This window comes from Chiloscyllium punctatum, chromosome 36, assembly GCF_047496795.1.
Source record: "Chiloscyllium punctatum isolate Juve2018m chromosome 36, sChiPun1.3, whole genome shotgun sequence".
NCBI lineage: Eukaryota > Metazoa > Chordata > Chondrichthyes > Orectolobiformes > Hemiscylliidae > Chiloscyllium > Chiloscyllium punctatum.
In genome coordinates, this window is record NC_092774.1 from 68,374,904 (window position 1) to 68,399,633 (window position 24,730).

At 47.2% G+C, this 24,730-nt stretch overlaps 1 protein-coding gene and 2 non-coding genes across 3 annotated transcripts in view; 1 reads left to right on the forward strand and 2 right to left on the reverse strand.

The window, feature by feature from the left end:
• The window catches only part of LOC140460632 (uncharacterized), a 1,198,404-nt gene that overhangs the window by 703,420 nt on the left and 470,254 nt on the right, over positions 1 to 24,730 (forward strand). The gene's annotated exons all lie outside the window — the stretch shown is intronic.
• Positions 5,952 to 6,023, reverse strand: trnae-uuc (transfer RNA glutamic acid (anticodon UUC)). The gene has a single exon. It is a non-coding gene; the product is annotated as a tRNA-Glu (tRNA).
• trnaw-cca (transfer RNA tryptophan (anticodon CCA)) lies at positions 22,595 to 22,666 on the reverse strand. The gene has a single exon. It is a non-coding gene; the product is annotated as a tRNA-Trp (tRNA).

Below are 24,730 nucleotides of genomic sequence, written 5' to 3' on the forward strand. Positions count from 1 at the left end.
TGAAGATCGCTGGGATGATTTTCTATATCGGACTGCAATCGAACCACAGATCATTGTTTCCAGTTTTGGTGGAACAAAAGACATCGTATTGGTGGATAATTACAGTTTGTGCAAACACAGCTAGCCATCGATAAATATTAATCCTGTTCACTTCAATGGCAAAATTTCAATTCAGAAACCAAGTGCACTTGGCTGTTTGTAACAGAGACAACATGACAAAATGGCTCATAGGAGGAGAAATGGGAAATTGAGGAGAAGTGAAATGTTTGCTTTTGGTCACCTCCACAATTGTTAGAAAACCAGGTTGAAAGGATTCTTAAAAGGTGGCTGAAGGAGTGGTGAGGGATAACACATCAGACAGCGCAAAGTGGAAGACCACTTTCTAGTGGAAGAAAAAGACATTCCTTATTTCTGAAAGAACTGGAAAACAGAAGAGGGGATGAAATCTGACTTGGGAGCTATTTCCTATTTGTTGAGGATGTTGCTTCATCACAGTCTTGGTTTAGAGCATAAGCTCTTCATCAGGAATAAAGGGTGGCCCAAGGGGACTGAGAGATAAATGGGAAGGAAGTGGGGCTGGAGGGAAGGCAGCTGGGAGTGCAATAGGTAGATGGAGGTAGGGATTGATGGTGATAGGTCAGAGATGAGGGTGGAGCAAATAGGTGAGAATCAAGGTGGACAGGTATGACAGGTCAAGAGGTTGGTGTCGAATTGGAAGGTTGGATCTGGGACAAGGTGGGGGAGAGGAAATAAGGAAACTGATGAAATCTGCATTGATACCATGTAGTTGGAGGGTCCTAAAGCAGAAGTTGAGGTGTTTTTCCTACAAGTGTCGGGTCGGAAGAGGTTGGCAGTGGAGGAGGCCCAGGACTTGCATGTCCTTGGTGGAATGGAAGGGGGAGTTAAAGTGGTAAAAACAATGACTGCAGATGCTGAAAACCAAATACTGGAATAGTGGTGCTGGAAGAGCACAGCAATTCAGACAGCATCCAACGAGCAGCGAAATCGACGTTTCGGGCAAAAGCCCTTCATCAGGAATAAGTCAGTGAGTCTGAAACGTGGAGAGATAAGCAAGAGGAGGGTGGGATAAAGTGTTCAGCCACAGGGCGGTGTGTCGGTTAGAATTAGAGTCCAAGAGTTGTTCCCTGAAATATTCGGTGAGTTGGCATCCAGTTTCCCCAATGTGGTTGAGACCATATTGCGAACAATGGACATGATCTTATAAATAGATTGCATAAGTCTTAGCCTGCCAGAATTATTTTCTTTTATTAAATTAAAGAAAATTTTTATTCAATTGGATGACTGCATGAAACGGTTTGTTGGTCAGATTTGAATCATCACTCCCAAATGAGACGATGCCATGAATATCAGTGAACTGCTCTTTTTGTTAAAAACCACAAGTTCTTGATTTATTTTCACAACTTACTGGTATTTACACCTGCACATTCAATGTCAAACTCTGACATCAGAAATTAAATTACAGCATTAATTTTGACTTGAAATATTCGAACAAACAAATTAATAGCACACAGTGAATCGCAAGTCTGATTAATCTGAAATTAAATTTGACCAAAAAAATATAAAATCAAGATGGGAGATAAGAAATGGGGGAAGGGCAGAAGGCGAGAAATGCAGCATCATAGAAAGTGCTCCCCCAGAGTGTGCATTTTACCAACTACCACTGCTGAATATAAACACTCTGATATGATCCTTCGGTTTTAATGAACACCATAGCCCCATACAGTAGGTACCATTTAAATGAGTTAAAAATACAAGCATTGAGCAAATCCAGCTTCCAGCCTTACCCCCGCCTCCCCACCCCCCCCCCCCCCCCGCCCCCTCTCGCTCCTTGGAGCTTGGACCTTCCTCCAGCGCCGGGGGGTTGTTGAACTCCTGGGCTCCAGCGGCCACGTCTCCACTGAAGAAGCTTTGGGAAACAGATGAAAAGGCAAGATGCAGAACAGAGAACCTTTGTATATGAAAGCAGCTTACAGAGATATTGAGCAACAGAATCACATGATTTTTACCCATCGTCCTCTGGGTTATCGACCCAGCACACTCACGCAGCAATTCTCTACTTCTGTGCTCCCAGCAGCTGGATCGTGGATCAGTTTAAAGTAGGTCCTATATCTCTGATTACATCGGTACACAAGGCAGTGAAGAAAGGTTTCAGCACACTGGCCTTCATCAGTTAGGGAACTGAGTATAGATGTTGGCAAGTTATGTTGTAGTTATACAGGACGTTGAGGAGGCTGCACCTGGAATATTGTGATCAGTTTTGGTCCCCTTGGTGTTCTGACTTCTGACTTCTTCAACTCTGGGTTTGTGTTGAACTTGATGGGATACTTTGTCCAACTCAGCATGTTTAAAGAGTATCTCTCAGAGGGATTCATCTGAAACTTTTCAGGAGGTGAGCTCAACAAGATTGAACTATTCAAAGTTACTTGGACTCTATTTTAAACTTACATCAGGACCAGTAGTCAGAGACACGTACAGCATGGAAACAGACCCTTCGGTCCAACTTGTCCATGCTGACCTGATATCCTATATTAATCTAGTCCCATTTGACAGCACCTGACCCATATACTCTGGCAGCTCATTTCATATATATACCACCCACTGCATGAAGACGTTGTCCTTTTAATTTGTTTCGCCTCTTATCCTAAACTTATGCTCTCTAGTTCTGGACTCCCCTACCCAAGGAAAGGACATTGTCTATTACCCTGTCCATGCCCCTCATGATTTTATAACCGCTATTAGGTCACTTCTCTGCCTCCGATGCTCCAGTGAAAACAACCCCACGCTATTCAGCCGCTCCCTGCAGCTCAAGCCTTCCAATCCCCAGCAACATTCATGTAAATCTTTTCTCATAGATAAGTCACTCTTTCAGTCATGAAGAAGGGTTTATACCCAAAACGCTGACTACTCCACATCCTGGTGCTGCCTGGCTTGCTGTATTCTCCCAACCCCCGGCTTGCCAACTTTGGGTTGCAATTTGTAGTGGCTCAGTGATTACCACAGCAGCCTCACAGTGCTGGGGACCCAGATTTGATTCCAGCCTTGGGTGGCTGTCTGTGAGGACTTTGCACTTTCCCCCAATGTCTGAGTGAGTTTTCTCTGGGTGGTCCTGTTTTCTTCCATAAACCAAAGATGTGCAGGTCATGTGGATGGGCCATGCTTAATTGCCCATAGAGTTAGGTACATTAGTCAGAGGGAAATGGGTCTGGATGGTTTACACTTCGGAGGGTCGATGTGGACTTGTTGGAATGAATGGCCTGTTTCCACACTGTAGCTAATCTCATCCAATACTTTTGTTACTAACGAATGGCAGAGACCGCCAAACTTCTTCTCCGATGGTCTTGCGGTCTTAGGTTTCTCTGGTTCATTTCATTAGCAATGTGCAGTCCCGGGCTCAATGAGCAACAGTGTCCACTGAAGGACACTGAATCATAGAACCCCCACAATGTGGAAACAGGTCCTTCAGCCGAACACATCTGCACTGATCTTCCGAAAACTAACTCACTCAGATCCATTTTCCTACCCTCCTTAACTTGCACACAGACTCCCAAGGGTGGAATTATTCCTGGGTTCCTGGTGCCATGAGGCAGCAGTGCTAACCCTGAGCCATCATGGACTTGTGATTGTGGGGTGTCGGGAAGGCAAAGGCAGTCCAGCAGAAGACTAAAACAGCCCACCTACTCTCCCACTGCACCCACTGTCAGAACTGGCAGGAGATTCAGACCTGGGAGGTGACTGAAGGCATCATCACTGGTAGGATCTGATTGCTGGGAGCGTTGGTGCCCCCGCTGGTGCTTCCGCAAGTTGTAGGAAAACATGAACCTCTTCCCACACTCGGTCCAGCTGGAGGGCATCTCCCAGGTGTGGGCACATTGGTGCTTCAGTAGGGCAAAGGAATTGCTGAAGGCTTTCCCACACTTAGGGCAGCAGAATGGCCTCCCCTCCTCCGCCACTCTCCCCCCCCCCCCCCACCCCACCCCCAAACCCCCGTGTGGTCCAGCTGGAGATTCAGCAGTGTGGAGGAGCAGGTAAAGACCTTCCCACATTCGGGGCAGGAGAACGGCTTCTCCCCGGTGTGGATAGACTGGTGCCTCAGCAGGGACGAGGAATTGCTGAAGTCCTTCCTCCACATAGGCAACTGAACGACCTCTCTACCATTTGGACACACCAATGGGCCAGTACGTCGGAGGAAAGAGCAATGCCCCTCCTGCAGTTGGGGCAGAAGAACGGCCTCTCAGTGTGGACCCACTGGTGTCTCAACAGGTGGGAATAACTGCTGAAGGCCATCTCGCACTTGGGGCCGGAGAACAGCCTTCCCTGGTGTGGACCAACTGGTGCGTCAGCAGGGCAGAGGAATCACTGAAGGCCTTCCCACACTCAGGGCAGCAGAAGGGCCTCTTCCCCTCTGTGGACCCATTGGTGCTTCAGAACCCTTTCAAATTTCACAATATCCTTCTGATTGGAGGGACACCAGAATTGCACACAATATTCTAAAAGTGGTCTCACCAATGTCCTGTACAGCCACAACATAACTTCCCAACTCCAATTCAGGCAGCATTCAAGCAGCTTCGAAATCGACGTTTCAGGCAAAAGCCCTTCGTCAGGAATAAAGGCAGTGAGCCTGAAGCATGGAGAGATAAGCTTATCTCTCCATGCTTCAGGCTCACTGCCTTTATTCCTGACGAAGGGCTTTTGCCTGAAACGTCGATTTCGAAGCTCCTTGGATGCTGCCTGAACTGCTGTGCTCTTCCAGCACCACTAATCCAGCATCTGGTTTCCAGCATCTGCAGTCATTGTTTTTACCTTCCCAACTCCAATACTCAGTCAGAGGATTGTGAACGCTTTCAAAACCCATAAAAAACAAACAGGAAAGAATGGAGGGACAAACCGAATTTTTGAGAGTGAGCTTGGAAGCATCAGTGAGAAATCGGCGGAATGTGTTTATTGCGGACGCATTCTCCTTAAATACACTAGATACGTATTTCTCTTGTGGTCTTCGTAGTTTCTCTGTGCTGCAGTGTGTCGTGGCTCGTTGAAATAATGTCCTGATGCAGCTTCGTTTGTGGATGTTGGGATGATTGCTTCTGTGGTTAAGTATTTGGTTTGTGTGTGTTGTTTTTATGTAGATGCTAGTTTGAAGTTCCCCATTGACTGTTCGCTCTACTGTGACATCTAAGAATGGCAGTTTATTGTTGTTCTCCTCTTTTTCAAACCAGGAGCCCCCCTCAGGCCATAGTCTCACTACTTGGAGCACCAGTATACAGACTAGTCAAAGGCCTCCACTAAGGACTAAAACACCAAGTCGAAGATTCATGCCACTCCATTTACTCCATCTAAGAATTCCTGAACACCAAAGACACGAAGATAGAAGAGGATGGAATAATGTTGTCCTTTGACATAACAGCCCTGTTCACATCCATTAACATCAACGTGGCCAAAGAAAACTGAAGACACTACTCGAAGAACTAAAGACGAAAACACAGAACCAACTTCAGCAGCAAAGATAACACTGTCAACCTCGTGGAAGTGTGCCTTACCTCCCACTTCATATTCAGTAACAAGCCCTACAAACAAATCAACGAAACGCCCATGAAACACTTCTGTCATCAAAAAATGAAACAAATTAGAGGAAACCTACAACACCATCAACAATCTCCTTACTGGCATAAAATTCACAAAAGAGGAGAACAACAACAAAGTGCCATTTCTGGATGTCACAGTAGACCGAACAATCAATGATAAATTCAAAACAGTATCTACAGGAAAACAGCGCACGCGAACCAAGTACTTAGCTACAGAAGTAATCATCCCGACACATACAAACAAATCTGAACGAGGGCACTATTTCAACGAAACACGACGCAGTGCACCACCCAGTAACTGCACAGCGCTTTTAAGGAGAATGGATAGCCAAGCAACACACTGAAAACTGCTTCCCTGACCGGGAATTGAACCGGGGCCGCGGCGGTGAAAGCGCCGAATCCTAACCACTAGACCACCAGGGACACATGGGCAAAGTTTGACAGCTCTCCTGAAAATTGCTTCCCTGCCCGGAAGGCGAACCCGGGTCACGAAGTTGGAAGGCTCACACCAATGTCATTTCGTGTATCCATTGCTCCCGATGCGGTCTCTTCTACATTGGGGAGACTGGAGCCCCGCCGCAGAGTCAAGTCACAGCGTTTGAGGGAACATCTCGAGGACATCCGCAACAATCAACCACTGCGCCCTGTGGCCCAACATTTCAACCTCCCCTTCCCACTCTGCCAGGGACATGCAGGACCCGGGCCTCCTCCATCGCCGCTCCCTCCCCACCCGATGCCTGGAGGAAGAACGTCCCAACTTCTGCCTCGGATACATTCATCCCCAGAGCATCAATGTGGTCTGCACCAGTTTCCTCATTTCCTCTCCCCCCACCTTACCTCAGTTCCAACCTTCCAGCTGAGCGCTGTCCTCAGGTCCTGTCCTACGTGCCAATATCCCTTCCCACCTATCCGCTCCACCCTCCTCTCTGATCTGTCACCTCCATCCACACCCCCATTCACCTATTGTACTTTTTGCTACCTTTGTCCCAGCACACCCCACCCCCAATTTATCTCTCCACTCTGGAGGGGTCCTGCCTCTATTCCTGATGAAGGGCTTTTGCCCGAAACATCGATTTTCCTGCTCCTCGGAAGCTATCTGACCTGCTGTACTTTTCCAGCACCACTCTGATCTAAACTCTGGTTTCCAGCATCTGCAGTCCTCACTTTTGCCTACCCAATAAACCCAGTGTGCCGATTTCACATCAACAAACTGACACAAGCAGACACAACGTCTGCAGAAACCTTAGCCACATTACTTTCCATTAAAGACACCTGGGAAATGATGTCCGGACAACTCAACCCTCTCAGCATCATGGTAGCCCACAAATTTACCAACACACTTAAACAGCGGCGAATGAACCTGACATACCCGATACAAACAACCAGCAAACGAATGTTATTTACAAAATACCATACAAGGAAATATATACATGAACTCTGCCGCACAGTTCTCAGTGGCAAGAAATGCTGGGATGAGAAAAGGAAGATTTTTTTTAGCCAAAACGAATCGGCACTGACTGGACCGCCATTTAAAATCAACGCTGTCAGCCCAGGATGGAAGACCCGAAGGGATGAACAGTTTTCTTATTTCCTGAAGATTTACAAAGCTGAGACTGGGTTTTGGTGTTTGTTCCCTTTCCACTCCCAAGAGCCGCAGTGTTGGGGCGGTGAGTTGGGGAAAGTGAAATGTGCCCATGAGTAGCGTGTGGGACTATTTCAGCTTCCCCTCCTCTGACTGCGCTGTGACTTGACTCAGATGTTCTCAGGGACACTTACTGACGCGAGACAGTGAAAAGAGTCTCATTCCCGCAGATCAGGAATTCAAACCGTATGCCGGCTTCAGGACAATGAGAAAGATTATTTGGGGTGTGTGAAGAAGCTGTGGGCTGCATTTCAAACAGGAAGGTGGAGTCAGATGCGTCATCCATTGCGCCCCTGGCACTGTGCGGATCTGACACCGCCATGCAGCAGAGTTCTGACGTTAGCACGGACATGCGCAGCAATGGGAACATTCACAAGAGGAACAGCCAAAGATAATCACCGTCACTGATTCCCTTCCATAATCCCAACTTTGTGAAGCCGTATCTTTCACTGGCAAATAAAACACCTTTGTCCTCAGGTGCCTGCTTAACTTCGATTACGACTTCACGCCCCTCACTGTTCGATCTCATTTCCAAACTCTTGGCTCATCGCCTCAATAGCAGCTCTGTGGGTATCTGCTTGTTCCACCCTGTCAGGCAGATTCCCGACCAGTGCCAATGTGATTGAAATATTTCAACCCGTCCACTGATCTGCATCTTTAAAAAAACCGTGGAGCAATCTCCCTTTCTTTTTGACGTCGTTTCTCAACTGTAGTCGGCAGGGTTCACACCTGCGTGGGGAAACCGCAATGGATTTCATGTCCATCGCATTCACCACTCGGCCCACGAATACAGAACCACACTGACAGCTTCATTTCCCAGGTCTCTCTGCCTGTGGAGCTGAGAAAAAGTGAATCCTTGCAGAGTTTGTTTGAATTCAATCACTTCTCAGGTTTCGAAAGGGTTAAATATCTGCAAATGGCGAGTCTGCGTGCTTCATCCCGGTAGATGAAATGGACGTTCAGTTAAAAACAAAAACAGAAATTGCAGGAGCAACTCCGCAGGTCAGGCAGCATCTGTGGAAAGAGAATCAGAGACAACATTTCAGAACTCGTTTTTTTCCTCATCCAGGTCCAGCCAAACCTGCTGAGTTTCTCCAGCTGTTTCGCTTTCTGTCTCGGATTCTCAGCATCCGCAGTCCTTTACGTTAGAAATACAATAAATTCAGAAACCCCTTTGTGCTGCCTCAGTGGAATAGATTTCCGTTTGGGAAACATTTTCCTGACACCATTAAAAACGTGCACTTTCGCAGGCAAGAAAGCGGTAGGAGCGAGAACAAGGAACACGCCGTCCCTGGGTGGTCTCAAACCAGCAACCTTTCGGGTAACAGCCGAACGCGCTGACCAATTGCGCCACAGAGACAGGTGCAAGAGTTGCTTGCACAGTGTCTTTGAGGAACCTACTAATCAATTCATAATTCAACCCGCCCCGCCCAAAATTACCATTATCTTCTATCAGTTTTACTTTTCCATAATAAAGCCTTGGACATACATTGTGGAGACATGGGGACAGCCTGATCCCACCATCTGCAGGCACATCCATGTCACGAGGAACGAGCTCTCCACCACCGGGGCCATCGCCCTCCGAGCCTTTCAGTGTTTTGCCTCTTCCTGAATTTTCTCATTGGTCCCGAGCCGAGAAGGGGTTTGAATTCCTGATGTGCAGAGAATTCCTTCAATGTCTCGGGTCAGTTCATGTCCCGAGAATATCAGAGTCAATCAGCCTCTTAAACAAGGGGACGGTGTCTGGACTGTCTCTGCTCAGTCGAACAGTCCATCCTTCATTCTCCTCTAATTCCACTTCCCAAAGAGTTTCGAAAGATTCACAAAGCTGGAGACTGGGATTTCTGTTTTACTTCCTGAACATTTTTCCAACTGCTAACTGACGATATTTTGACAAAACCTCTTCCCCATTGTAACATTTGCATCATGTCCAGGGATGAGCAATTTCCAATCCCAAGTTTGGGAATGTTCTCTTTGGAGCAAAGAAGGTTAACTGGAGATGTCCAAGGGCTGTTGGCAATGATGGGAGAAGACGTGGTGTGAATGGGCAGGTTAATGATCAGAAGAATCTATTGCCACTGACTAGGGTCAGTTACCAGAGGACAGGGATTGAAGTTCTTTAATGGAAAGCAGCATTTGTGTCGAACAAACACAGCGAATATTGCAGAAAGCCAACGGGTCGAGCAGCATCCGTGGAAAGGGAAACAGAGCTGACGTTTTGAGTGTGCTACGGTTTTTGTTCAGAACTCAGTCTTTTGCCTCTTCCCGAAGTTGGTCCAGGTCTGTGTCTCAATTGGCAAACACATGGCAAGTGCAGTTCCGCAATGTGAAGTTATAGCCTTTGCTGTTTAAAAAAAAAAGCAGTGCATTGTTAAAATGATTATATATTGGAATGTGGAGAAAGTGAGGACTAGAGGTGAAAGTCGAAAAATGTGGCACTGGAAAAGCACAACAGGTCAGGCAGCATCTGAGGAACAGGACAGTGAACGTTTCGGGCACAAGCCCTTCATCAGGAATGATGTATGGATGTACTAAGGGGTCTCAGAGTCCCTCCACACCAGTCAATGCCAGGGCAGATGCAGCAGGCAATGAGCAAGGCAAGTGGTATATCACGAAGAGGAATTGAGTTCAGAAGTGGGGTCATTGAACATATTCAAGGCGAAGTTCATCAGAGTTTTGAACAACAAAGAAGTGGATGCTTATCGGGGGGGGTATGTAAATGGTTTTAAGACCAGTACAGATCAGTCGCAGAGTCAGACAGTACTGAACAGACCCTTCATCCAACGAGTCTATGCTGAGTATGTTCTCAAACTAAACTCGTCCCACCTACCAGTGTTTGGCGCATAACCCTTCCAACCTTTCGTATTCATGTACTTATCCAAATGTCTTTTGAACGTCGTAACTGTACGTGTATAAAATCATGAGGGGCATGGATAGGATTAATAAACAAAGTCGTTTCCTGGGGTGGGGGTGTCCAGAAGGAGAGGGCATGGGTTTCGCGTTAGAGGGGAAAGATACAAAAGAGATCTAAGGGGCAACTTTTTGACGCAGAGAATGGTACGTTTATTGAATGATCTGCCAGAGGAAGTGGTGAAGGCTAGTACGATTGCAACATTTAAAAGGCATTTGGGTAGGTGTATGAATAGGAATGGTTTGGAGGGATATGGGGCCTTGTGCTGTCAGGTGGCACTAGATTGGGTTGTGATAGTTGGTCAGCATGGACAAGTTGGACCAAACAGTCTGTTTCTATGCTGTACATCTCTACCTCAATGTTAAACATACTCAGTGACCTGGCCTCCACAGTTTTCTGTGACAATGAATTCCATAGATTCACCACTCTCTGGCTAAAGAAGTTTCTCCTAATCTCCATTCTCCCTTTATGCTAAGGCTGTGCCCATGGGTATTAGTCTCTCCTCCCAATGAAAACATCTTCCCAATGTCCACTCTGTCCAGGCCGTTCAATGTTCTGTACGTTTCAGTTAGATCTCCCTTGAATGTGGGCCTGTTAATCAGCATGAATCAAACACTTCAGGATGAGGACCGTGATTAGACTCAACAAAGTGAGAATGGAGGGTGAGAGTGTGGGATGGCGATTTTCAGCTTTTAGGGAATAAGGTAGGAAAGAAAGTTTAATATAAATTATAATTGATCAGATGAGCCAATGGGCCAAGGAGTCGTGGATGGAGTTTAATTTAGACAAATATGAGCTGTTGCATTTTGATGAGGCAACTCAGGGCAGGACCGATGCGGTTAATGGTAAATTAATGGAATTCTGTGCTCAAAGAAGCAGTAGAGGCAGCTTCATTAAGACACTGTTGGATGGGTTTTTTTTGCGTAGTAAGGGAATTAAGGGAAGTTGGGATAATGCAATTAGGAGGAGCTGAAACGATTGATCGATCCGCCATGATTGTAATGAATGGCGGAGCAGGGTCGATGGGCCAAATGGCCTACTCCTTCTATTACTTTGAAACGATCATCCTGCGTTTCCCATGGCTAACCCACCTAACCTGCACATCCCTGGACACTAGGCAATTTAGCATAGCCAATCGAAATCAAGAGCAGTGAGCAATGTAGTGATGTGGAAACCAAACACCAGAGAATGAGAGAAAGGGACAAGGAGAATAAATGTATGAGCAATCAAAACTGGATTCTCACCATCACAAAAAATAAAACTAAAAGCTGCATTGTAAAAAAAGCGAATTAATTGACTGCACACATTGAAGAGAATAATTATGATCAGAGACTCCTTACAGAGATATGGCTTCAGAATGACAAGGATTGGATCCGGAATATAGAGGGGAGATGTGGCATTCAAGTCGAGTGAGAGGCTCAGTAAAGGTAGAGGGTGGGCACTGCTAATCAAAGCACTGATAACATGGTAGTCTGGTGTCAGCTCGGATTTCAGGTCCTGATTTCTCTGTCCTCTGATCTCCCTGTTCCCACAGAGTTAAATGTTGTCTGTTCTCAGCTCTGCTAGATTTCTGTTGAAGCTTTGACCCCCTTTTACACCTTCTGGAGCAACAAAATATTCTGAGCCTCCTGGAAATGACACCTTATCTGTCCCCCTCCTGATTTTAAAAATCTCGATAAAGTTATCTGTCAACTTGCTCGGCTCTGTTGGAAAAATGTCCCAGCTTCTTCTTAATTCAAACCCTCCATTCCCAGCAACACGCTGGCAAAGTAAGGAATAGGGAATTGCATCAAATCACATAAATGTACTGTCTGAAATAATCGAGCTGTGCTCTGGCCTGAGATATTGAGAGTCCCTGGTGTAAGTAATTACGAATGCAATAATTTTGGTCACAGAATTGAACAATCATTTTGCAACAAAGGGGTCTACTTTGATAAGGAGGTAGCGGTCATTTCTAGGGTAAGTGAATAGTTTGTAGATCAGGGAGATGAAGTTCCAGACACTTGTGAAGGGCTAGAATTGAATTTGATAAATAAGACAAAGAACTGTGGATGCTGGAAATCTGAAACAAAAACTGAGAACACTGGAAAAACTCAGCAGGACTGGAAGCATCTGTGGAGAGAAAGCAGAGTTAAAATTTCGAGTCCAACAACTCCTCTTCAGGATTCTGAAATAGTTTAAGCCTGGCAGTAAGTTCAGGTAACCTTTACTGCGACCCAACTTTGTTACAGCTTCAGATCTCCACATCACAAGGCGTACAAAAAGTAGCTTTTCTTAAAAAAAAAGCACCTCAAGCTCAAAGTGCGCACACTCACCCCCCACTCCCCCCACCACACTTTCTTTATTATTGGTTCGTTGAGTTGTCCCTTTGTAACTGGATCCTTCGTACAGCCGGGTAAAGCATGCAGCTGGGACGACTGAGTGAATCCTTTCGCGCAACGGCAGTTTCCATCACTGAAAAGGACATGATGAATCAGATGGGTTTTTGCCCTCTAAAAACGGTTTCATCCTTAGATTCTGAAGTCCAGATGACTGACCGAATCCCAATTCTGCCATCTGCTGCGGCGAGATTCGAACCTGAGAGTCCCCAGAGGTGGGTTGTTAGCGGCGCTCGGCCATCGCTCCTTCCATCCCCCCTGCGATGGCACGTGAACGCGCTGGTGCCTCCACAGGTGGGAGGAGCAGGGGAAGCCCTTTTGGAACTGACAGCAGGTGAATGGCCTCTCTCCGGTGTGGACCCACTGGTGGGTCAGCAGTGCAGCTGACTGAGTGAACCCCCTTCCGGACATGGGGCACGTGAATGGCTTCGCTCACTTGTGGACCCACTGGTGCGTCTCCAGATGGCTGATCCGACTGAAACACTTCCTGCACACCGAGCAGGTGAATGGCCTCTCCCCGCTGTGAATACGTCTGTGGGTTTCCAACACGGATGGGGAAGGGAATCCTTTCCCTCAGTCCCCACATTTCCAAAATTTCTCCATTGGGGGAGCTTTCCTTGTGTTGGTCTGGGTTTGAAATTACAATCAGAACGGGGACGTCGTCTTTCCCACCGTGAGGGATGAGACTTTGATACCCCCAAGCTGAGTAAATGGTGTCAAGCACTTTTCACAGTCAGCGCACTGAATCTCCCTCACTGTTCTGAGTGTTCTTCCTGCCACACCAGTGTCCAAAATCTCTCAAGCAAACAAAAGCAACCATGTCTTCTTGATTGGAATGGTTGCTGATATTCAAGTCCCAATGAATCAAGCGGCTCTGTCAGAACTTGATGTATCATTTGTTTTCAGATTTCTTTCGGCACGTCTTCCTGGAAAAAAAATCACAAAATAAGTGATAATTGGCAGTACACTTAAACGAACATAATATAGGTGGCAGTTCCTGTATTTTGCCAGATGCCTGCTGATCACATAATACCCAGCACACAGAAACCTGAAATCCCTCATGCAGCCAGATAGGCTTAGGTGTGTTTAGAGGAAAACTTCATTCAAATCTAATCTAATCTTAAACTAAATACGTGTACACACACACATATATATATATATATATATATATATATATATATATATATATATATCAATATGCCAATCCTTTCAATGTGGCTCAGTTCCATGAGAAACTACACTTTTAATTGTGAACATGGGGAAAAAAGCAATCATTTTCAAGGGTGCAAACTGCATACGTGCCAAACTGAGGGAATACACAAGGAAAAGACCGAAAGGAGAGATAGAAAGTATTTGAGCACCTTTGCAGAATCTGCTCCCTCTCTGGATTCACTCCAGTTGCTACAAGTAAACCTCCCTGGGGGTCAGGCAGCCCTGCATCGGGAAGCACTGGGATGGTCAACTACGACCAGTTTACATGGAGAACGCATCTCCACATTAAACAGCCTCGAGGCAAACTTCCCTTCCTTCCACAAAGTTCAAGACCCCTCAAAGCGAAAATTCCCAGGTAAGTTTGGAAGAATTTCTTCCAGGTGTTCACTAATCATTTCTATGAGCACTTTGTTAAAGTTTGAATATTGTGAGTTTTGAAAATTAGTGATTCTGAGCGAAATCACAGTTCGAAAAACAGAATGTGGGAATTTAGACAGAGTTTATATTTGCACATCGACGATATGTCGGTACAACAGCAAATGACACGACAGCAGTGAATATCTTCTGACGTCATTCTCAAACGTGCCTGCCACACGCCAGATGAAAAGCTGAATACTTCTCTGGAAAAACTGCCGGGCAATGCAGGAGAATGGCACAACGGGTGCGTGTTGGGATCATAACCCAGAAGAGAAACCATTCTCTCCTATTCATTCAACGTCGTCTTTAGCAGCTTTCCCGTGTAACGGCGCTCTGTTCTGCACCTTGCCTTCTCATCTGCTTCCCAAAAAAGCTTCGCCATAAATATTTCACAATGATATACTGGCCCAGAGGTGACAACCTCTGAGTGGTCTCCTGTTCTCTGTATCCTATGTTGAGGAGGGCAATGCTTGTCACTGGACACTCGGGTGTCAGAGAAAAGTTTTGAAACAGTTGAGGGAGCCCGATTCCTGGGGACGGGACAACGAGCAGCAGGGAGACAGAATGAGAAGCAGCTGTTCTGGAAACTCTTCGTCACTTGCAATTCTGAGAGCAATGTCAAATGTACTTCACACTGAGCAAGTCTCAGCTGGCTTAAGAGGTGTGAGGTGGGGAAATAGCCGCTGTTTGGCTTGTTGGTCTCGGGGCATGATTCTCACGTCGAGTCTTTAACTGTGCAGACTTGTGCGCGACGAGGCTGTGTCGCTTAACTTGATTTGTGCAAAAATGCCCCATTAATTTTCTCAAAAAGCACCTTCGTGAAACGAGGTTGGGCTGCTTGGAGTATGAATGAGGCAGAAAACAGGGAAGTGAAATGGTTGGAGATCGCGTTGAACAGGTTGATGTAAGTGGTGCGGTGTTTGAGGAATAAAGTAAAAATGTCATCAATCAAGGTAGATTGTAAAATTGGGCCAGCTCTCCTCAGAGAACCGAAGTTTTCCAAGTCAGTAGGGGCCTAGAAACAGGAAATAATGCTGTGAAAATGCTCCCATGCCTGAAAGGATCTATAGTGATTCGGCAGAGATTTAAACTCACGAGGACGAGCGAATGCAGTAGACGAGGTTGCGGCAAATGTGCAGGTAGAGTGCTGCTTCACCTGGAAAGTATGTTCGAGCCTGGAAGGATAGGCAACGATTCGGCAGAGTTTTAAAGTCATGAGGAAAAGAACCAAAAGTGACATTAGGAAGAATGCTTTCGTACAGGGAGTGGTTGGGGGTCAGTAAATCCCTAACTGACACTGACAAAGAGGCAGATTCATTACACGCAAACGGGAATTCGGTGATCATGTTTAAAGTAACAATGTGCAGAATTACATGGAGAAGGCACGAGAATGATACGAATAGAGACCCACGTTTACTTACTGTGTCGACCCAGCAGAGCGAAGGTGGGCCGCATGGCGTCTATTCAGAGTGAAATCACAAGAGAATGTGGGAAGTTAGAAAAAGTTTATATTTACACAGCCTCCAGACGTCTGCGCAACACCATATAAGACGACAGCAGTGAAGATCTTTGACATCAGTCTCTGAGGTGCATGCCACGCGCCAGACGAAAGGTGGAAGGGACCTGTGGAAAGACACACTCTGCGACAGAGCAGAGTGGCGCAGGGGGAGCGTGCTGGGCCCATATCCCAGGGCTCGATGGATCGAAACCGCCATCTGCTATTTTTCAGAGCCTCGTTGAGCCTCTTTCCTTCGAGATGTCACTCTGTTCAGGATCTTGCTTTTCAAACGACTTCCTGAGTGTTCCGGATCATATCGAAACTCACAGCATGCTTTTGGAGGTCTGAGTGGTCTTCTCCTGTTCTTCGTAGGTTTCCTCTGAGCTGAATCGCAAAACCACTTCTCTGAGATGCCAATGAGCTGATAAAATTGAAACCGCGTACCTTGTGGTTTCGTGCCTTCCCTGCCAAGACCGTTCCGAAGTGAATGACAAGACGATTCGCATGTCAGAAACCGCATCCCGGGGACAGAATGACAAGCTGATGTTCTGGAAACACTTTGCTGCTTGCAATTCTGGGAGCAAAGTGGAATGTATTTCACAGTGAGCAAGTTTCAGCTGGCTCAGAGTCTCCAGTGTACATTGCTCTCTTTCCCGCCAGCTCAGAGAGAGAACAATAGGAGGGACAAAGGAGTGAATAACGATCCGTGTGGGAGGGTGAATAACTGTTAATGGAGACCGTTAGTGGCTAACAATAAGTAGCGTGTCGTAGCAAACTATGTGATAACAAGGGCTCGTATGTGTGTGGTAGGGGTCAAGGACGTTGGGGATTTCAGGCCCTAAAGTCATGGAACTCGATCTTGAAGACCGGAGGGCTGTAGGGTTTTGAAGTCGAATATGAGGCGTTGTTCTTTCATCTGGAGCTGAGCTTTGCTGGAACACTGCTGTAAGCCTGAGACAGAGATGTTGGCCCGGGAACATGGTGGCGTGTTAAAGTGGCAGGAAAGCACAAAGCTCAGGGCCTTTTTTCGCGGGCAGAACCGCGATGTTCTGCGAAGCAGTCATCCAGTTTATACTTCATGCTCCGTTGGGGAAACGACGCTGTGAGCAGCGAATGCAGTAGACTAGGTTGCGGCAAATGTGCAGATAAAGTGCTGCTTCACCTGGAAGGTATGTTCGAGCCTGGAAGGATATTCTGGAGGGAGCAGGTAAATTGTGCTTCTGAGTGAAATCACGGTTCGTAAAAACAGAATGTGGCAATTTAGACAGAGTTAGTATTTGCTTGTCGGCGATATGTCTGCCGGTGGGCGATGGGAGCATAACCCAGAAGGGAAACCATCTTCCCTCTTCACTCAATGTCGAGTTTAGCAGCTTTCCCGGATAACGGCGCACTGTTGTGCAGCTCGCCTTCTCATCTGCTTCCCAAAAATTTCGACGTAAACATTTCACATTGATACACAGGCCCAGTATGCAGAGTTGAGATGACACACTCGTGGACGTCTGCGGGGTCTTCTCCTGTTCTCTGTACCCTATGTTGAGGAGGGCAATACTGGTCACTGGTCACTCCGGTGTCAGAGAAAAGTTGAGAAAGAAAACGGTTTAATTTTCTGCCAGTAGAGAGGGCCCGGTTCCTGGGGACGGGCAAACGGCAGCAGAGAGACAGAATGAGAAGCAGCTGTTCATACAGTCATATAGATGTACAGCATGGAAACAGAGCCTTCGGTCCAACCCGTCCATGCCGACCAGATATCCCACCCCAATCTAATCCCAGCTGCCAGCACCCGGCCCATATATCTCCAAACCCTTCCTATTCAAATATCCATCCAAACGCCTCTTAAATGTTGCAATTGTACCAGTCTCCGCCACTTTCTCTGGCAGCTCATTCCATACACGCACCACCCTCTGCGTGAAAAAGTTGCCCCGAGGATCTCTTTTATATCTTTCCCCTCTCACCCTTAACCTATGCCCTCTAGTTCTTGACTCCCCGATCCCAGAGAAAAGACTTTGGCTATTTATCCTATCCATGCCCCTCATAATTTTGTAAACCTCCATAAAGTTACCCTTCAACCTCCGACGTTCCAGAGAAAACAGCCCCAGCCTGTTCAATGTCAACTGGACTTTACGATGAGCAAGACTCGGCTGGTTCAAGAGGTAGGGCGGGGGCAGGAACGGCGGCGCGTCAACCGTGTGGCTCGTTGGTCTAGGGGTATGATTCGCGCTTTGGGTCTTCGTCGACGCAGACGAGCGAGACATCCCTGGTTCAAATCCCGGGCGAGCGCGAGTTTCATGACTTGCGCGAAAATGCTTGTTTAATTTTCACAAAAAGCACCTTCGTAAAACGAGGTTGGGCTCCCTGGAGGACCAATGGGACAGAAAGCAGCGAAGTGAAATGATTGGAGATAGCGTTGAATAAGTTGACGTGAGTGGTGCAGTGTTTGAGGGATGTCAGCGATGAGGGTCGATTGGAAATTTGGGACAGCTCTCTTCGGAGTACGGAAGTTTGAAATCTGACCCGATTGAAGCTTTTCAAGTCATGCGAAGTCTAGACAGAGAAAGTAACGTAGTCAAAATGTTCCCACGCCTGAAAGGATCGGCAACGATTCGGCAGAGTTTTAAACTCATGAGGAAAAGAACCAAAAGTGACATTAGGAAGAATGCTTTCATACAGGGAGTGGTTGGGGTCAGTAAATCCCTAACTGACACTGACAAAGAGGCAGATTCATTAGACACAAACGGGAATTCGGTGGTCATGTTTAAAGTAACAATGTGCAGAATTACTTGGAGAAGGCAAGAGAATGATACGAATAGAGACCCATGTTTACTTACTGTGTCGACCCAGCAGAGCGAAGGTGGGCCGCATGGCGTCTATTCAGAGTGAAATCACAAGAGAATGTGGGAAGTTAGAAAAAGTTGATACTTACACAGCCTCCATACGTCTGCGCAACGCCAGAGAAGACGAGAGCATTGAAGATCTTTGACATCAGTCTCGAACGTGCATGCCACGCGCCAGACAAAAGGCTGAAGGGACCTGTGGAGCGTCACGCTGCGCGTCCGAGCAGAGTGGCGCAGCGGGAGCGTGCTGGGCCCATAACCCAGAGGTCGATGTATTGAAACCATCCTCTGCTATTGTTCAGTGCCTCCTTGAGCGACTTGCCTTTGCGATGGCACTCTGTTTAGCACCTTGCCTTTCAAACCGTTCAAGGAACGTGCTTTTGGAGGTCTGAGTGGTCTTCTCCTGTTCTTCGTCGGTTTCCTATGAACTGAATCGCAAAACCACTTCTCTGAGATGCCAATGAACTGATAAAATAGAAACACACACCTTGTGGTTTCGTGCCTTCCCTGCAGTAGTTCGCCAAGTCGGTTCCGACGTGAATGACAAGACGATCCGCATGTCAGAAACCGCATCCCGGGGTCAGAATGACAAGCAGATGTTCTGCAAACTCTTTGCTGCTTGCAATTCTTGGAGCAAAGTGGAATGTATTTCACACTGAGCAAGTTTCAGCTGGCTCCGAGTCTCCAGTGTACGTTGCTCTCTTTCCCGCCAGCTCAGAGAGAGAACAATAGGAGGGACAAAGGAGTGAATAATGATCCGTGTGGGAGGGTGAATAACTGTTAATGGAGACCGTTAGTGGCTAACAATAAGTAGCGTGTCGGAGCAGACTATGTGATAACAAGGGCTCGTATGTGTGTGGTAGGGGTCAAGGACATGGGGGATTTCAGGCCCTAAAGTCATGGAACTCGATCTTGAAGACCGGAGGGCTGTAGGGTTTTGAAGTGGAATATGAGGCGTTGTTCTTCCGTCTGGAGCTGAGCTTTGCTGGAACACTGCTGTAAGCCTGAGACACAGATGTTGGCCCGGGAACATGGTGGCGTGTTAAAGTGGCAGGAAAGCAGAAGCTCAGGGCCTTTTTTGCGGGCAGAACCGAGATGTTCTGCGAAGCAGTCATCCAGTTTATACTTCGTGCTCCATTGGGGGAATGACACTGTGAGCAGCGAATGCAGTCGACGAGGTTGCGGCAAATGTGCGGGTAAAGTGCTGCTTCACCTGGAAGGTATGTTCGAGCCTGGAAGGATATTCAGGAGGGAACAGGTAAATTGTGCTTCTGAGTGAAATCACGGTTCGGAAAAACAGAATGTGGCAATTTAGACAGAGTTAATATTTGTTCGTCGGCGATACGTCTGCCGGTGCGTGATGGGAAACCACCAGAAGGGAAACCATCTTCCCTCTTCACTCAATGTCGAGTTTAGCAGCTTTCCCGTATAACGGCGCACTGTTGTGCACCTCGCCTTCTGATCTGCTTCCCAAAAAACTTCGACGTAAATATTTCACATTGATACACAGGCCCAGTATGCAGAGTTGAGATGACACACTCGTGGAGGTCTGCGGGGTCTTCTCCTGTTCTCTGTGCCCTATGTTGAGGAGAGCAATACTTGTCACTGGTCACTCCGGTGTCAGAGAAAAGTTGAGAAAGAAAACGGTTTAATTTTCTGCCAGTAGAGAGTGCCCGGTTCCTGGGGACGGGCAAACGGCAGCAGAGAGACAGAATGAGAAGCAGCTGTTCATACAGTCATAGAGATGTACAGCATGGAAACAGACCCTTCGATCCAACCCGTCCATGCCGACCAGATCTCCCACCCCAATCTAATCCCAGCTGCCAGCACCCGGCCCATATACCTCCAAACCCTTCCTATTCATATATCCATCCAAACGCCTCTTAAATGTTGCAATTGTACCAATCTCCGCCACTTTCTCTGGCAGCTCATTCCATACACGCACCACCCCCTGCGTGAAAAAGTTGCCCCTTAGGTCTCTTTTATATCTTTCCCCTCTCACCCTAAACCCTAAAGCCTTCTAGTTCTTGACTCACCGACCCCAGGGAAAAGACTTTGCCTATCTATCCTATCCATGCCCCTCATAATTTTGTAAACCTCCATAAAGTCACCCTCCAACCTCCGACGTTCCAGAGAAAACAGCCCCAGCCTGTTCAATGTCACCTGGAACTTTACTCTGAGCAAGACTCAGCTGGTTCAAGAGGTAGGGAGGGGGCAGGGACGCCGGCGCGTCAACCGTGTGGCTCGTTGGTCTAGGGGTGTGATTCTCGCTTTGGGTCTTCGTCGACCCAGACGTGCGAGAGGTCCCGGGTTCAAAACCCGGACGAGCCCGAGTTTCGTGAGTCGGGCGAAAGTGCTCGTTTAATTTTCTCAAAAAGCACCTTCGTAAAACGAGGTTGGGCTCCCTGGAGGACCAATGGGACAGAAAGCAACGAAGTGAAATGATTGGAGATAGCGTTGAATAAGTTGACGTGAGTGGTGCAGTGTTTGAGGGATGTCAGCGATGAGGGTCGATTGGAAATTTGGGACAGCTCTCTTCGGAGTACAGAAGTTGGAAATCTGGTCCGATTGAAGCTTTTCAAGTCATGCGAAGTCTAGACAGAGAAAGTAATGTCGTCAAAAATGTTCCCACGCCCGAAAGGATCGGCAACGATTCGGCAGAGTTTAAAAGTCATGAGGAAAAGAACCAAAAGTGACATTCGGAAGAATGCTTTCATACAGGGAGTGGTTGGGGTCAGTAAATCCCTAACTGACACTGACAAAGAGGCAGATTCATTAGACACAAACGGGAATTCGGTGGTCATGTTTAAAGTAACAATGTGCAGAATTACTTGGAGAAGGCAAGAGAATGATACGAATAGAGACCCACGTTTAATTACTGTGTCGACCCAGCAGAGCGAAGGTGGGCCGCATGGCGTCTATTCAGAGTGAAATCACAAGAGAATGTGGGAAGTTAGAAAAAGTTGATACTTACACAGCCTCCATACGTCTGCGCAACGCCAGAGAAGACGAGAGCAGTGAAGATCTTTGACATCAGTCTCGAACGTGCATGCCACGCGCCAGACGAAAGGCTGAAGGGACCTGTGGAGCGTCTCGCTGTGCGTGGGAGCAGAGTGGCGCAGCGGGAGCGTGCTGAGCCCATGACGTAGAGGTCGATGGATCGAAACCATCATCTGCACTTGCTCAGTGCCTCCTTGAGCGACTTTTCTTTGTGATGGTACTCTGTCTTGCTTTTCAAATGACTTCCTTCGTGTCTTAATGTCCCGTATCATCCCGATACTGTCGCGAAACTGACACCATTCAGGAAACGCGCTTTTGGAGTTCTGAGTGGTCTTCTCCTCTTCTCAGCTGCTTCGGGAGGGGGCTGCACCCATGGCTGGTGGCTCGTTAGTCTGGGATATGATTCCAGCCTTGGGTCTTCGAGCATATGCAGCCGTGTGAGCGTTCCTGGGTTCTGATCCCAGGCAGACCATCATTCCTTAAATTGACCTTAAAAATGCCCGATGAATTTTCTCAAAAGCCGCTTCGTTAAATAAGATCGGACTGCCTGAAATCGGGACGGCGCGGAGTTGCCATTGCAGTGAACACGGCGACGGGAAACACGTGTTGAAAGTGAGAACAAGTATTTTTCGCCCGCGCAATCCGAGTCTGAATGAATCCTCCACCTGTATTACGCTCAATTCTGAGGGTGATACTTCAGGAAGCGGGGAAGTGAAGTAATTGTTGAACCAGCAGATCTAAGGTGGGCTGCGTAACCTCAGTCTGCGCATTTTGTGATTCTGAGTGAAATCGGAGTTGGATCATTAAAACGTAGGAAATATGACAACGGGTATATTCTGCCCAACAGGATACTCCATCACATCAATGAAGGTGTTTTGACATCATTATCGAAGGTACATACCACAATGCAGATTCAAAACTGAGTATTCCTTTGAATCACTGAGTAATTTGTTTCCAGTTCTTCAGTTGAGGTGAGCGGAGTTGCGCATTGGGAACCACTCCAGTTGATAGGTCGAAGCCGTTTTCCCCTGTGTGATTTGGCTCAACAGATATCCGGAGTGAACATACCCCTTTCTTGATTTGAAATGTAAGAAGATGACGTCAGTGAGCCTGACGTGATTCGAACACGCAACCTTCTGATTTGGAGTCAGACGCGCTACCGTTGCGCCACAAGCACACGGATGGCTTGCACACTCTATTGATACTTAAGGGAAGTGATCGCACTGCAATGATCTTACGTGATAAATAACAACCGAGATCAACAGTTCACATCTGTTCTGTCTCTCCCCTGTCTCCTTCTATCTCTCGAAACAATTTCCAACTCTGCCTCAATTAAAAGCTGAAAGAACTGCGGATGCTGGATATCAGAAACAAAAAACAGAAGTTACCGGTGACCCTTTCACAGAACTGATGGCGATTGGGAAAACGTTGGTTTATCTGCAGGAGATATTGTGGGAGGAAGGCGGATGCAGTAAATGATAGATCAGGACAGAGCCCAAAGCGAGGGAAGAACTGTTGGACAGGAAAGAGAGTTGACAACGATGTGCGTGGGAGGGTGAAAGGAGACTGTTCGTGGCTCAGAATAGGTGGTGTGTAATGACAGACTGTGCGATAACAAGGCTTGGTGTGTGTGGAAGGGACGAGGATACTATGGATTTCAGGCCCGAGAATTATTGAATTCGACATTGGGACCAGAGGAATACCCAACCAGGGAGCCCAACCTCGTTTTACGAAGGTGTTTTTTGAGAAAATTAAACAAGTACTTTTACACAAGTCATGAAACGCGGGCTCATCCGGGATTTGAACTCGGGCGCTCACGCACGCCTGCGTCGACGAAGACCCAAAGCGAGAATCATACCTCTAGACCAACGAGCCACACGGTAGGCGTGCTGCCGTCGCCGCCCCCGCCCTACCTCTTGAACCAGCTGAGTCTTGCTCAGACTGAAGTCCAGTTGACATTTAACAGGCTGGGGCTGTTTTCTCTGGAATGTCGGAGGTTGAAGGGTGACTTTATGGAGGTTTACTAAATTATGAGGGGCATGGATAGAATAAATAGGCAAAGTCTTTTCCCTGGGCTCGGGGAGTCAGGAACTAGAGGGCATAGGTTTACGGTGAGAGTGGAAAGGTACAAAAGATACCTAACGGGCACCTTTTTCTCGCAGGGGGTGGTGCGTGTATGGAATGAGCTGCCAGAGGAAGTGGCGGAGACTGGTACAATTGCAACATTTAAGAGGCGTTTGGATGGATATATGAATAGGTAGGGTTTGGAGGTATATGGGCCGCGTGCTGGCAGGTGGGACAAGATTGGGGTGGGAGATCTGGTCGGCATGGACGGGTTGGACCGAAGGGTTTGTTTCCATGCTGTACATCTCTATGACTGTATGAACAGCTGCTTCTCTTTCTGTCTCTCTGCTGCCGTTTGCCCGTCCCCAGAAACCGGGCCCTCTCTACTGGCAGAAAATTAAACCGTTTTCTTTCTCAACTTTTCTCTGACACCGGAGTGACCAGTGACAAGTATTGCCCTCCTCAACATAGGGAACAGAGAACAGGAGAAGACCCTGCAGACCTCCACGAGTGTGTCATCTCAACTCTGCATACTGGGCCTGTGTATCAATGTGAAATATTTACGTCGAAGTTTTTTGGGAAGCAGACGAGAAGGCGAGGTGCACAACAGTGCGCCGTTATACGGGAAAGCTGCTAAACTCGACATTGAGTGTATAGGGAAGATGGTTTCCCTTCTGGGTTATGCTCCCATCACGCACCGGCAGACATATCGCCGACAAGCAAATACTAACTCTGTCTAAATTGCCACATTCTGTTTTTACTAACCGTGATTTCACTCAGAAGCACAATTTACCTGCTCCCTCCTGAATATCCTTCCAGGCTCGAACCTACCTTGGATTGGTATGTTCCTTAGAACGTGGATTGGTAAATGTATTTGCTGACAGTCCTGTTCTAGCCCTGTGAGTGAAACCTGGATCTGAAGGAATAAAAGGGACATTAACAACATCGATCTGGAAATGGATACGTGACAAGAAACAGAGCCATCATTAACAGTTGGCTTTTGAACTGGAGAAGGTGTCTCGTGAAACTTGAGGTATGCCAGGTCAAGATAAATTAGGTAAAGCACGGAAACGCTATCCTCATTAGCAGACAGTGAAAGGATTACAAGATGCAAATTAAACATTTTGGACAAGTGATGCAGGGGACTGGGAAGATAAGTATTATAAACTGTGAACAC